This window comes from Myotis brandtii, unplaced genomic scaffold (assembly GCF_000412655.1).
Source record: "Myotis brandtii unplaced genomic scaffold, ASM41265v1 scaffold604, whole genome shotgun sequence".
In the NCBI taxonomy this organism is placed as follows: Eukaryota; Metazoa; Chordata; class Mammalia; order Chiroptera; family Vespertilionidae; genus Myotis; species Myotis brandtii.
In genome coordinates this window covers 1,356,699-1,366,631 of record NW_005370286.1, presented here as the reverse complement: position 1 = coordinate 1,366,631, position 9,933 = coordinate 1,356,699, and the positions used below count along the sequence as shown (strand labels likewise).

Genomic DNA, 9,933 nt, shown 5'->3' with positions numbered 1-9,933 from the left:
CCCCGAAAAGCAGCCTGGCCTTCAGAAAAGGAAAGGCATTCCCCACCCCCGCTAGTCAGATGGTGGAGGAGCATGGCAGGTCTGCAATGCCATGTGTGACTCAGGAGGTGCCTGGAGGGACAGAGAGGGGCAGGGGCCCAGGAAACAGGAAAGAGGGGGAGAGGCCAGGGGAGGGAGAGGCCAGGCGAGAGCAGCCTGGAGTCCACAGGGTCAGGCTCCAGGAACAGGAGGGGCCACAGATCCCGCTGCCCCGCCCCCAGGAGGGGAGGAGTCTCCCCGCCCACCCCTGAGGCTTCCCCAACACAAGAGGCAGAAGTGATCTATGCAGGGCCCTGGCCGGGCCCCAACATGACGGCACCGACTGTCCTGAGGCCTCATGCAGGGCAGAAGCCCATCCAGCCGGGTGGAGGGCCCTGCATGTGAGTGAGAGAGGGTGACAGCGTGTGAGTGCCTGTCGGGGGCGGATGGCCACTCTATCTGACCTGTCCCAGTGCCCCGGCCGAGGCCTCAGGCAGGTGAGGAGCCAGGAGATAATCATGAGAGCCTGGCCGGTGTTGAGCGTCATCGGCCTAGGAACCAGGTGGTCACAGATGGATTCCCAGTCAGGGCACATGCCAGGGTTGTGGGCTCCATCCCCAGTATGGGGCGTGCAGGAGGCAGCCAATCCATGATTCTCTCTCCTCATTGATGTTTCTCTCTCTCCCTCTCCCTCTCCCTTCCTCTCAGAAATCAATGAAAAGAAAAAGATACATGAGAGATAACAAAGCAGCTTTAAGCCACTGTGCTTTGGAGAAGTTGGTTCGCACGGTGATCACAGACTGAAACAAATACCTCACGTGCTGCCAACATGAGAGACTTCAATTTCCCTTAGAGGGCTGGGGACAAACAAGGGATAAAAATATAAAACTGCCCAGGCCGGTTTGGCTCAGTGGATAGAGCATCAGTCTGTGGACCAAAGGGTCCTGGGTTCAATTCCAAGCAAGGGCATGTACCTGGGTTGCAGGCTCCCTCCCAGCCCAGGCCCTGGTCAGGGCTCGTGTGGGGGCAACCAATCGATGTGTTTCTCTCACATCAATGTTTCTCTCTGTCTTTCCTCTCTCCCTAAAAACCAATGGAAAAATATCCTCTGGTGGGAATTAAAGCATATATCCTATCTAATAAAGAGGGAATATGCTAATTGACTGCCCTGCCCTCAAAGATGGCGGTGCCCACAGCCAATAAGGAGGGAATATACTAATTGACTGCCACACCCTCAAAGATGGCGGTGCCCAGTCCCCTCAGCCCCACCGGGGTGGCAGGCGCATGGCAAGGCCGAGCCTACCCCCAGGCAGGCGTGCCTGCCTCTGGAGTCCCCCAGTCCCCTCAGCCCTCCAGCTGCCCAGGGCGGCCCGAGGCACAGGTAACCAGGGCCGCCCGAGGCTTGCGCTGCCGGCAGTGGCAGCAGCAGAGGTGTGATGGGGCGTCGCCTTCCCCTGATCGCCGGGTCGCCTCCCGCCCCTGAGGGCTCCCAGACTGTGAGAGGGGACAGGCCAGGCTGAGGGACCCCCCTCCAGTGCATGAATTTTCATGCACCGGGCCTCTAGTATACATATAAAGCAGCCACAGACTGAGGCCAGTCAGCTCTGCAGGGAACAGAGCTGATCAGAAATAAAATATATTCATAATTACCCACATGGATAAGCTGCAATTTCTACTATAACACTGAATCTTGATGTAGCCAAACCTTATGCTTGTGTGCATGTGTGGCCAAGGAATACGGGTTATAAGATTGCAACATGTTCAACTTCCACAGAGGAGTCTGTGAATAATGCCTAAACTGAAAACCCATGAAACAAGGGACAGCAGAATAAGTGGGTCCTTCAGGAACAAGGAGATAAATTCTTTCATTAGTCACTTTAAAATTTGCACACATACGACACTGATGCAAATAAGAATTGAGTGGAAAGAGATTCCGTGAGAGACCATCTTGCCCTGCTGTGTGACGTGCAATAGGAATCCAAGCCTTTTCCATTCACATCTAAGAAACTCCAGGAGAGATGTGCAGAGAAACCCAAATAGCTTCCCACTGGCTCAGCAGCGGCCCCAGGCTCTCTGGCGCTGGCCCAGCACAGATGGGTCAGAACCCCAGGCCAGTCCTGTGTGCACCCCGCCCGCCCAGTGCCATGGCAGGAGTGTAAGCCATGGTCATCCGTGGATGACCGCCCTGGCCCCAGGTGGGGGGACATGGGAAGCCGGGGGGAGGCGGGACAAGGTACTGGGACAGGGTGGACATGGGTGATGGCCCCCCCTTGCATTGCCACTGCCCATCCAGGCCCCAAGTCCACCACCATCCGGCTCCTGGGGCCCAGGACGACCTTGGGCATGAGGCGGAGGGGCTGAGGACATGTCCTGCCAAGGTCAGCTGCTCTCAGCTCAGCCGACATGTACCCTCTCTCAGTCCTGGAGGGCAGATGTCTGTGATCCAGGTGTCACCACAGGGAAGGCCTGTATCCAAAAGGCCCGAGGAGGGGATCCCATGAGGCCTGAGGCCTTGCGGGTGGGGGCCCCACCACAGCACTCACCCTGACAGCAGGCTGGCACCTGGAGTGAGATGCCCTGAGGCGCCCAGCCTCTGATAGCAACAGGTCTCCTTGCTCGCCTAGGCCCAACCACCCACTCCGGCCCCAACCACACTCCTGGCAGGGAGGGGGCTCAGTCCGGAGGCTGGAGCAAACACTGCCCCAACAGGCACCTGAGGGCAGGGTTTCTGCCTGACCCTGTGTGGCAGCCCCTTCCTTGGCCAGGGCTCCAGAAGATACTGCACTGGGTCTGGGAAGTGTGTTCTAGAAGAGAGACCCACCTGGGGGCACCTCAGGGCAGTGGATGAAGGTGATACCACTCCCCATGGGTGCAGGGAACTGGATGGAGCCCCACCCATCCTCACCACCACTGCCTCCACCCTAGGTGGGCGAGGCCATGGCCATCACATCTGAGGACAGCAGGTTCCAAGTGACTAAAAGAAAGTTTGCGTGGGTCCTAACCTGTCATGCAAATTCATTCCTGCAGAACCATTTCCCTTCTGCCTTTTCACCTCTCAAACGGGAAAGCAGCTGTGACAGCACAGCCTGGTCCCCCCAACAGGTGACAAACGTCCAGGCAGGAGCCCAGGTGAGGGCGACACCCACACTGGGCAGGGGTCCGGGCAGCCCCATCTCCGTGCATCCTCATGCCGGATGGGGGACCCCCCCCAAACCTCCAGGATGGCCAGGAGCTGCATTTGTGATCTGGTGAAGAGGGGCCACTGGGCGTCTGCAGAGATCACAATGGGGTCACCGTCAGGGCTGCTGGCACAGGTGGGTCCCCCCACCCCGGAAGCTGCCACTGCCACCCACTTTTCATTGTGTTTCAGGATCAAAGGCGACCAAGCTTGGCTTGTGCAAAGAAACACACAGCCTGGGAGATCATTAAACTGCCAAGTCCCCCTCCATCAACAGGGCGGCCTTTGAAGATGTCGTTAACCATCCATCAGCCGAGATCCTCAGGAGAAAAATACACATTGGCCTCGAGAGGTTACCCGCCAGGCACACCGGTGCCTTCCAGGCACCCCCTCCCCAAAGAGAACCGCCAAAGCAGCCCATGGAAGAGGCAGCCTTTATTCGGAGTCAGCCCCGCCCTCCCTCCTCCCTGCCTGATGCAGCCGGCAGGGCGCTCTGGTGGGGCTGGGCCTTCCTGAGGACACAGTCTTCTTAGAAACCTAGAGACAAACCAGGAATTACCCTGCGCTTTTCTCTTAACTGATGGGCCAGGAAACGTCCCTCAGAATAGGACAGAAACTCTGCCCTCTCACTTCCCTCCTCCCACCCTGGCCGGCCCAGGCACCCGCCCCTTGTAATTACAGGCATTTCTGGGGGACCCTCTCTCTAGGAGAGGAGGCCCCTGTCCCTTGACCACAGCCAGCCTGGCCAGCCCCCGGAGTGCCCCTGCTGTCCCTCCCACCCCACCTGACTCGGAGACGGTGGAAAGGGCTGTGCTGGTGGCAGTTCAGAGAAAAGCTGTTTTTTCAGGGGCTCCCCAGGCCAGGAAGCAACCCAACTGCCCCGTGACACTTTCTCCCCTCTCCCTCGACCATCTGCAGGACTGTGGGGTCCCTCTGGCTCCTCCATGACCATGGCCCCAAGGTTCTTCCTTCCCTGACAGTCACCCTTACAAGGCTCAGTCCAGTCCTGGCAGGAGGCACCTCACCCCCTCACGTCCATGGAGATAGCACCACATCCAGCCTCCACCTGGGCCTGGGGAACCACACACCGTACACAGGCCCCACCACCCCCAGCCACCCCTGCTCTGGGGAGGACAGACCTCCCCAGTGTCTCCCAGCGGGGCCCTGCCTCCCATGCCCAGGGCCCAAGGCCCCGCCAGGCCGCCCCGCCCGCATGCAGTGCTGACAGCCCCTTCTCCCTGTCTGTCCCCACTGGCCCAGCCGACCTCACAGGAGTAGTCCCCCCTCCAGGAGTGCCCCCATGGGCCGAGAACACCACCAGGGAGCCCGCAGTGAAGCTGGCTGAGGCTGTGCTCCCCTCCCCCAAGTCTCTAGCTGGGGCTGATTGAGGAGATGGGGGTGACAGGAGGGGCTCCCCTGCCCCCACGAGGAGCCTGTGCTGCATGGACATTGGGTGGGAAGGAGGGCGAGGCCAGCCAGTGCCCAGGGTCCTAGGATGGTGACCGGCTTGCTTTTCTCAATGCTTAAAACCAGAACTCTTAAAACAAGGCCTGTTTCCCCAAACCACAGCGTTTCTGAAAATGGTGACATCAGTGAGGTTTCTGAGCAAAGAAATGAGTAGCCATGGTCCAAAGTGAGAACCACCAAAGCAACGTGCTGGGCCTGTCCCAGCTCCACTGTCCTCAGGCAGGGGAGTGTGCAGAGCCCCCAGGGAGCCGCCGAAGGCCCCCAAACACAACCCTGGGAAAGAGAAGGCACAGCCACTCTCTCCGCCCTGCGGTGGGTGGCACCACGTGGACTGAAATGAGCACAGGCTCGGGTCAGAGTTCACCGGTCACCCTGGAAGGGGGTCGGGGACCGACTCAGACCCGCCCTGCCTTTCTGCAAGGCTGTATCTGAACTTACGGGTGACCCGTGCCCCGCAGCACGGCTCAGCACGGCCGAGGCAGGCAACGCCACAGAAGATGGGTCCCTAGCAGAGTGGGAGGGCCCTGACTGAACACGAAGGCGCAGCACGGCACCGCTGACCCCTCCCCAAGTGCCCTTGGACCGCTGACCCCGTCGGGGGTGCAGCCACCAGATGGGCCAGCGATGAGAATTTGAAGCAGGAAGTGGAGACCAGGAATCAACGAAGATCCCGGCAAAGCGCTCTTCTGTGAGGTCAAGGCACCTCAGCAGCAGGAAGGCAGCAGGAAGGCCCAGGTGGGCAAGGACAGACCAAAGCCCCTCCCCCAGGGACCTGGTCCCGGAAGAGCAACTGCAAACACCCCGGGAGACCACCTGGGCCTTGCTGTGCCCCTGCCCTTGCTCCCGGGGCCTCCGCCGCACCCACCGGCCGCCCAGACCTCCCTGAGGCTGGAGGAGGCGGCAGGACGGTGTCAGGAGCCGCAGGTGGGACAGGGCCTGAGCCCCCGCAGCAGGCTCGGAATTACAGGCTTGGGTTTCCTTCTGGAACAAAATAATTACAACCTCCCATAGGACCTGAATCCCCTGGAAGCAATGTGGATGTCAGCTGGAAACCGTCTTCAGAAGCAGAAATACATTTGTATTCAGAGTTGGGAGAAAGAGGAGAGCTAGTGTGGGGCATGCGGCTCAAGGAACAAACACGTCAAAAAAGTCAAAACCTGGAGACCGGATCTGGGCGCTTTTGTCCTCGTCTGACCAGCGGCACCACCTTCACACAGAGTCTGTCACTGCCCATCAGGAGTGACGGCCCCGCCAGTAACACCGCCCGGTTCCCGGTTGATGTTTCTGATCGGTATCGGACAATTCCCAGCAGAAACCGCCATGATGACGCCTGAGGACCCACATCTGGAGTGCACAGCCAACCCGCAGGGCCCCTGATCCTTCCGGAACCACAGGTTCCTCTCTCAGCACACAACCCGTCTGCTTCACCACCACTGAGCCCTCCCTGGGCCCAGGCGGCTGCGCCCCAGCCCCCAGCGGAGCTGCGGAGTGGACAGCAGGGCGCAGTAGGTGTGTGTGCCCCAGGAACCAGAATACAACCTTCAACGGTGAAGGTGCTGCAGGAGTTAAAGACTCTGTGATGACTCAGGTGGCCTACAAATGCCGTCCCAGGGTCCTTATAGGAGGGTCTCAACCCTGCAGAGGAGGAGAGGCCAGGACTGGGGTGACGTGGCCATCAGGCCAGGAACGCCTGGAGCCCCCCAGGAGCTAGAAGAATGCCCCCCACCCCCAAGCCTCTGCAGGAAGCACGGTCCAGCCGACACACTGATTTGGGGCTTCTGGCCTCCAGACCATGAGAATGACTTTCTGCTGTTTCTAGACGCCCGGCGTGTGGTCATTTGTGACTGGCTACAGGAAGGCAATGCAGAGGATGAGGTCAGCCCCAAAGACACCTTTTGCTCAGAGAAGTAGAATATGCAGCGCTCAGAGCTGCCCACCCGAAGGCAGGCCAAGGAGGCTCTACTGTGTGAGCCCCAGAAAGTCCCCTGCCCACCAGCAGCCCTGACGCTGGGCCAGGAAAGGAAGGAACTGGGCACTGGGTTCCATGGGAGGCTGGACGGCAGCCCTGTGGCCCGCCCAGCTCACACGGAACCTGTAAATTTCCCACTGGCCCGAGGGGCTGGGACACTGGATGGCATTTCACCTGCCAGTTCAGGGAGGCACCAGGGTTCCTGGCCCTTGCCTCGCCCGTGGAAGCCCGCCTTCCCCAGCAAAGGGGTTCCCAGTTTCCCCTTCAAGAGCTGGCCGGACGGGCTGCCCCTGCAAAAAGCACTGCTGATGCTTCAAAACAAACTTCCCACCAGGAGGCCACTGACCCCACGCAGAGAGGGAAACCGAGGCTCAAGGATGACAGCAAGTCAGCCACCTGGGGAGACCTCCACTCACAGCCTAATCCTCAAACAGGAGACTTTGTGCTTCGGGGCTAAAAGAACCCCAGCAGGCCAGGCTCCCAGAGCTGTGCACACTGCTGGGGGGCATGGGCACGGCCCCAGAATGAGACTCCGAAGAGGCCTGTTTGTGGGCACAGGCCCTCAGCAGGCAAACCCGCCCGGCAAGATTCTTCCTTCTGCTTCCTGACTAGCAGCCAGCCCTGAACCCACCGGGTGGCATTCTCCCAGCACGGGGGCTCCCAGAGCAGGGTTCCAGGGCCGAGAGCTGCACTTGGGCTGATGCTGCGTGGACTCACCATCCCCTGTAACTGCTCACCATGACCTGGGGCCTGAAGGTCACTCTGAGGACTGACCTACTCACCACTCCCTCAATGACAGCTTGGGCCCACCTCCACGCCGGCCTCCGGACCAGGCCAAAAGCAGGATGGACCCTGTGTGAGCAGAGGGGTGGGTTGGGGGCCGCAAAGAGCATAGAGACAGACATGATCCTGGGGATGGTCCCCAGGCCAACAGGATGTGGACGCAAGCCCAGGGATCCCCGCTGAGCCAAGCCACAGCAGGCAGAAGTCCTAGGAAGCTGACTGGAGGGCATCTGACCTTTACCTGGAACCTTCCTCCTCAATCAAGCCTGCCACCCTCCCCATGGGGGGCCATCACATGAGACCTTCACCGGCTCAATGTTGCCTGGCCGAGGCCACGCCCACACCCAACAGGAAGGCCCAGAACGGGCGGGAGATGTGCCTGGGTCGGGAGAGGAGAGGTTTGTGCCCAGACTCCTGAGAGCAATTCAAGGTGGTCATCAGCCTGATGCAAGAAGCAGGTGGGGAGACAGGGTGGGGACAAGCCCCTCAACATGGCTTCTCCCCTGGGATCCCCGCTGCACGAGGTGCAGCAGTGAGCTTTGCCAGGTGCCCCACAAACTCCTTCCCCAGCCATACGTTAGCTGGCCCTGCTGGGGCCTGATGGCTCATCACTTGGGAAACTGTGGCATAGACAGGTGGGTGAGCAGGCAGGCCAGTCCAGACAAGGTCATCTGAAGGTCATGAAGACCGAGGAAGAAGTCCAGCTGAGGTAGAGGACTCCTCTTGTCCTCAGCAGTGCCAGTGGCCCCTGGACACACCCCATCACCCAGGCACCAGCTGGTGGAAGCCATCAGATGGGGACACGCCCAGCATCTCAGGGCCCATGGGTGGCTCATGGCAGGTGGCCTCAGCCCCTTGGCCATGTCCCGATACCCCACGGGATGACCACAGACATGCCCTTGGTGACACCTCCAACCCCGCAGGGTGACAGTCCCCAGCTCACAGAGTCTCTAAGGTACGTGACCAGAGAGCCTACAATGTTCTCCTAAAGGGAGAGATGGAGGGTGAGACCCCGCCTGGGGACAGGCCCCAGAGCCACTCCAGAAGCCTGGAGCACCCAGCCACCTGCAGACGGAAGAGCGTCTACCCTGGCACCAGGTGGAGGGGTGGGGCTACATCTGAGGGTAGGCAGCTCGATGACCTTGCTCCTTCCTGCCAAGTGGAGACCCCAGAATGGCCCCTGACCTGCGTGGGAGCAGGAGGGCACAGGAAGGCGTGTTCCCTCAGAACGGTGACAGAAGAGGAACCCCTCCCTGCACTCCCCCTATCAGTCAAAACCATCACCTTTAAAAAATGCACCCCTTTCTGCCAAAGGCTGACAGAGGGAGGAACCCCTTTACGGGCATTTTGAAAAATGGTCACAAAACACAAACAAGCTCCGTTCTTTGAACAAGCGGCTGCCGGCGGCTACTTCTAAAGCACGTCTTCTGTGCTCTGCAGAGCTGGGTGACGCTGCCAGCTTGCAGGACGACTTTCCGGATGGCCCCCTTCGGAGCAGCGAGGCAGATGGGGAGGAGACCTCCCCACCCCCTGCAGGGCCCAGAGCAGAGGGACAGCAACTCAGATGCCAGCTGGGGACGGCCAGGAAGGAGGCCGCCCTCCGCGCACACACTCACCTGGTCAGGGAGCCCCAGTCATGTTTCAAACTGGGTTAAGAGCTCCCTGATTTCCGGGGCCACGTGTCGCGCGGCATTGGCGGCCTCTGTTATAGCTTTCCGATACATCCCCTTCTTCTTACGGTTAAATCTCAGTTTGAAAAATTCAGAGAAAGGGGAGAGTTTGGAAATGGACAAGAATGATGTCGTTGGAGAACCAAACCACGAGACTTTTGCTTCTTGCCAAGAGGGCTCCCCGTCCTCCTTCTGGCTAAGATTGATGTCAAGGACACGTGCTGGCCACCAAGGGAAACCATGAACCTTACCCCACACGATGTCCCCTACGGCCACGGTCCTTCCGTCCTCGGTAACGCACTTGGAGATGCTCTGCGTGTGCAGCCTGACCGTCAGGGGCGGGACCGTCTGCCCCGCGCGCTTGGAGGTGGGCGGCACGGACACACCATCGCCAGAGGAGAGGTCACATGTGTCTGGCGACGTGACTTCTGAGCTGGACGATTTGGACTCGTCCAGGCTGTCGCTGCTCCACAGCGACTCCCGGGCATAGTCTGTCCTGCTCCCAGAGCAGCTGGCGAGAAAGGCCAGGCTGTCGCGCCCATGTTTACCCTGGGGACACGTCTTGAAGTCATCGTCCTCCCCAGAACTTCCCGAAGACAAGTCCGCCAGGGCACCGTGGGCAGAGCCAGAGGCAGGGTGGGCAGGGGAGCTGGCCTGGGCACCTTGCCCACGGCCGTTGAGCTCCTCTACCAGCTCAGCCCTATAGACAGGCTCCTGCTCACCAGCGCCCAGGCGGTGGGGCTTCAGGCGGATCTTGGGGGGCGGCAGGTCAGCACTGGGGGGCATGGGCCGTGTCAGCTTCAGCTTCGGAATGGAGGCGGAGGGCCCGTCAGGTGGCCTGTCCTGAG

The 9,933-nt window shown here is 60.2% G+C and overlaps 1 protein-coding gene across 1 annotated transcript in view; it reads right to left on the bottom strand.

The window, feature by feature from the left end:
• INPP5A (inositol polyphosphate-5-phosphatase A) overlaps positions 1–9,424 on the bottom strand; it is a 193,194-nt gene extending 183,770 nt beyond the window's left edge. The window contains exon 1 of the mRNA XM_005879657.2: positions 9,337–9,424. The gene's annotated coding sequence lies outside the window, so the exon portion shown is untranslated. The remainder of the gene's footprint in view (positions 1–9,336) is intronic.
• Positions 9,425–9,933: the final 509 nt, after the last annotated feature.